The sequence below is a fragment of the Lactuca virosa genome, chromosome 6 (genome assembly GCF_052849685.1).
Source record: "Lactuca virosa cultivar CGN04683 chromosome 6, Lactuca_virosa_CGN04683_v6, whole genome shotgun sequence".
NCBI lineage: Eukaryota > Viridiplantae > Streptophyta > Magnoliopsida > Asterales > Asteraceae > Lactuca > Lactuca virosa.
In genome coordinates, this window is record NC_136431.1 from 43,178,364 (window position 1) to 43,183,761 (window position 5,398).

The following is a 5,398-nucleotide window of genomic DNA, read 5'->3' on the forward strand; positions in this document are numbered from 1 at the left end:
TAGTGCGGCGATATATACTGATTTTGATTAAGAGTGTTAAGAACTTGTTGGAACTAAGGATTAGGTTTTTGGTGGAGGTGATGGATCGGGGAATTAAGGAAGCCATGAATTATCCTGAGTTTTTCAGCATGATTTGAAGAAGCGTCTTGAGAGACGTGAGAAGCTTTTAAATAGAAGAACGTTTATTGCAGTTTGAGTGAAATGTTTTATTGTAGTCATAAGAAGTTTCTTTCAAGATATGATCTGGCTGCGAAAACTGTTTAAGAAGAGATCAAAGCCGAAGACAAGGAGATAAAGAGACAAAATCTTAAGTATGCATTATTTCACATCGTGAGCTCAAAACGCGAACCAATCGTGACATCTAGAGGAGAGAGCAGAGGTAGAGGTAGGGGGTACTTCAACGTTTCGGGGAATTTGGTTTCCCCTTTAACTATATCAATTAGGGGATGTTCGTATTAAAAATTTATAAAATGACATCTCTACACGACACCCGTTTAATTTAGGTTCCCTTCTTGTTGTAATTTTTTTGTTGGACACTAATTTTAGGGCACGCACAAATGCGTGTCCTCTATCCTTCAAATTTTCTAAAGATGACATTATTTTTAGGACACTTAAAAATATGTATCGTAAATCAGTGTGTGTCATTGTTCACGTGTTATTAAAGAAACTTTTTATAGTAGTGTTTGATGATTTATGTTCTCAACTTTGCTACAATCATGACTCTAACAAACTTTTTAGGATTTATGCACAAAAACAAAAATATAGTCTATTATATCATGATTCTTGCAAAATTGATTGTGCAAATTACTTGTATGGACTGAATAGATCTAGACGCAAATAACGTTTTGATTATATATGGTCTGGATTTGCGTGAAAACCATTTACGCTAGCGAATCTCCTACACAATGCATAGAGACGCCATACGCAGCGCATACATAACAATAGTGTACCAAACTAATTTTTGATTTGTTTTACCAGGATTGTTTAGTTTGATTTTCTATATTCATTTTGATAGGATATGCCTAGGAGAACCTCAAAGAGGCAACAATATGTTCAAGCTTTTGACAACTCAATAAATCACCCATTTTGCAATTTCCAAGATAATCAAGGTCTTACAGTAGGAATAGTGATATAATGCGCCAAGAGATTAATATTGCACCAACACTTAACTAGGAGTTGCCTTCCGGGACTAGACTTGAAGACTTTATCATGGATTTTTTTAACATACACATGTCTGGTTGCAGGTGGTGTGTCCAAATTTATATACCATGGATGGAAGACTTGTTTAGAATAAAGGAGTCGGTTTAAAGAGAGTTTGTAAAGGAATTCTTCGTTATTGTTGATTGAGAACAACATTATAATTTGACTAATTAGATGGCTTTTACCTTTCGAATTGGTAGTGAGGACCAACAGTACAACATGATTGAGCTTGCTTGGATAGTTGAGATTTATAATGAGGCCGAGACTATGAGTGTTCACTTAGTAGGATTTCTTAGGGACTTCCTTATACAACATCCAAATGACTACAATGAGATAGAGTTTTTGTTTGAGCTTACTTGTATGATTTATGATCCTTCTACTTCATGCGAGAAGATAATTTGGTCCACAACTTATCGTTTGTTGCATCACCTGATTTCTACCTCTAGCACCCATCATAAAAATTACGAGAGGGTGACTTTTGCAAATTTATTTTACACATGGACAATTACGAGGACGATGGTGCAGTACGACACAAAGTTGATTTATTGAAAATATTTAGAGATGATGAAGATGGCATGATGATAATGGTGTTGGATTAAGGTGTCTAAGGTCTTAGCTAAATTGGTATATTCTTATGTACAAAAGCAAAGTCCTTTTAGGGTTGACCTCATATCTAAAAATAGCCAAGGATGAAATTAGAAGATAAAGGAAATTGTTTATTAATTTATTATATGGGTAATAAATTAATCAGAAATTTATTAGAATTAATTTAGAAATAATTAGACTTAATTGGAAATTAATTTTAGGTTAATTGGAATTAATTAGAGGTACAAGGGTTGAATTGTAATTGCTTAAAAGTTGAGCAAAGGCATGATTCTAGAATCCTCCTTGCTTAGAGGGTTTTAGAGGCTCCTCCAAGGCGGTTCTGGAAGCCTCCAAGTGTAGATAAGGAAACTGATTTGAATTGGATTAAAATATATTATTTTAAATTTAAATTAGGGTTTATCCAAGATATATGGCAGCTAGAAATAGACCCTTAGGGTTAGATTTTTAGTCATCCATTCTCGTGTGAAGTTTAGGTAAAAAATTCCACCTATCTTTTCTCTCTCTTAATCGTTTTCTAGTTTCTAGGGTTTAGGTGTGAACCATTAGAGGCAACCATACTTTCAGTGCTAGTTTTCTTAGGACCAACTAAGGATTGAAGAGTGGTACATACAATTGTAACACTAAAGGTATGTAATTCTACTTCTAAATTTCGATTACACATAGGTTTTAAGATAGTTTCAATAGTATGTTGTTATAATGTGTAAAGACGTAGATCCATAGGTTGTGTGTGCCCATAATTAGATTTTATGACGATCCCGATGTGCAAAGATGTTTAAAGTATCCTATAAAATCCATTAGTGTTATTAGATCCTAGGGTGCTTTCACTTAGAGGTGTATAATCGAAACTAAAAAAAACCAAAAACCCTATTATTCGTCTAGCGGGACGTGCCCCATGCTTGGCGCTGCCCAGCTCCTGTTATGTCAAATTCGCTTTTCTTGCCTCTTTTTGGTCTTCGAGGATAATTATTTAATATTTAATAGTTATCTTAAACAATTGAAAATCTCAACTTTTAATTAAGCAATGGGATAAATCCAATTTCAAAAACCAAAAAAGATAATTATGGAATTTATATTATTTAATTAATAGTATGATTGAGATAATCATAATCTATAAATTATTATTAATATTAATTATTTGAATATTAATAATTTAAAAGTTAAATTAATTAATTAGATTCCAACCTTGTAGATTTAAAATGTTTAAAATATACCCTTATATATTGTAAAAGTTTATAATACTATATGTATAAAATTAATGGTTGTCATTTAAATAAGGACTAGGCCTCATTTATGATGTTATGATATAAGAGAGGTATAAGGAGACGACCTATAAAATTGTCGTCGAATAGGTGTCCTTTTCACCCAATGTTTCTTTACGTAGTGGCTTCACGTTAACCGAAAGGGTTCTGATAGTACACTAATCACATTAAAAGTATAATAAAAGTACTAGAATATTCTATAAAATCTTACTGTAGTTATTTTAGGAAAAATGTGAAATTATATGCTAATCCATGAAAATGCATATTGTTTCTTTATGAATCGTTAGTGGGGTGTGCATAGTTAACTGGCATACTAACTTGGGACTACAATGTTGAAATGATAGTACAAACTTGATTTTATGATTATTGATGGAGCTTATGTAGTTAACCGCCACATCAATGTGAGATCATAAATGACATAGAGGGTGTCACATGGGTTAACATGGTTATTTACATCTCGTTTGTGATCCTCGGAATCCTAGCCACAAAAGTGAGAGAAAAATCCTAGACTATAAATGTCATTAATAAGATTCAATAAATCTCAAAGATCTAGGAGTTTCATAAGATTGAAATTAGTAAAAGTCTTACCAACCTAAAATAAATTCGTAATTTGATTACGGCATCCCTCTTCAAAGTTTGAATTAAAAATATGGAGATTTGCCTTGAATATTAATTTGGGTAAAAATATTGAGGTTTAATTAACTAACTAAAACTTTCTCTCACATAACAGATGTTTGGAAATGCTGATCTTCCTCCTCATCCGAACCTTCCAAGTTCAAACTTCACTCTCTTGTAGATCTTGTGTAAGGAAAAGCTCACTGGTCCAAACTACATACGTTTGATGAGAAACTTCAAGATGACTCTTCAGTATGAGAACAAAGAGTATGTTCTCGATATTCCTATTCCTAATATCGACCAGAATACCGCTACTCCATACGAAATAGCTACCAACAATAAACATATTGACGATGGCATAAAGGTTTCTTGCATCATGATCGCCACTATGGCCCCAGATTTGCAAAAGTCCTATGAGGACTATTGTCCATATGAGATGAACATAACTCTTAGTGAAATGTTTCACAAGAAAGCTAGGCAAGAACACTATGAAATCATCAAATCCCTATTGGCATGCAAGCTCAAAGAAGGAGATTATTTTTGTGCTTATGTGCAAAAAATGCAGAGACATGTGGAAAGATTGGAGAAACTGAATGACAATTTTTACAAGGAGTTGGCCATTGACATGGTTCTCCACTCTTTTCCTAGTTTTTATGACCAGTTCATCTTGGCCTATGATCATTTGAAAACCACATAAATGACCTTGGTGCAAATTCATAACTTGTTGCTAACATCTAAAGTAGGAATGAAGAAATCTCATCCTTCTGGTGTTGCTAGTGCTCCTGTCATGGCCATTCATCAAGGCAAATGAAAGAAAAGCAAAGCAATCACCCAACCCAAGTGGAAAGGGAAAGCCTGCATTGGAAAGACTAGTGGTGGGTCAAATGAGAAAGCTGACGATGAAGTCCCTCCTGTTAGTGATCCGAAAGAGTCTATTTGCTTTCACTTGGTCCAAAAGGGGCGTTGGAAGAGAAGTTGCCAAAAATACCTTAAAGAGGTGAAAGAATGAAAGGCCAAAGAATCTGGTTCTATTCTAGTGTGTATACTATCGAAATCAATAACACCAAAATTTCTAATTCGTGGATCCTTGATACGGGATGTCGTTTTCATATTTGTTCTGATATGTAAGGTATAAATGGAAGTGAAGAGGTCAAGCATGGGAAGTTGCACCTGATCATGGAGAATAGACATTATTCACCTCTTACTAGGATTGAGATTTACAAGCTTGTGTTTGATAATGGTGTTAGGGTTGATTTTCTTGATTGTTGTTATTATTGTGATATTACTAGAAAAATAATTTCATTTCATTCTTGATTTAGACAAGGATATCGTTACTCTTTTGGTAATGAGAATGGTTTTATTTACATTTATAAGAATGTTATTTTCATTTTCAAATCTTATCCTTGTAATGGTGTATATAAAATTGTTGTGTGTGTTGAGAATGATGGCAATAAGGTGTATAACATTGATTCTTTTAATTGTTTACACAAAGCATGCTTATGGAATTGTCATATTGGCTATATAAACAAGAAACACATCATCCAACTGCAAAAGGACAGAGTGTTGGAATCATTTGACCTTAGGTCAGGTGATGAATATGAATCTTGTTTGTTAGGCAATATGACTAAGTCACCTTTCAGAAGAGCTTGTGAAAGAGGTGAAGGTATGTTGGATATCTTACACACTGATGTGTGTGGACGCTTCATACATGCCACAAG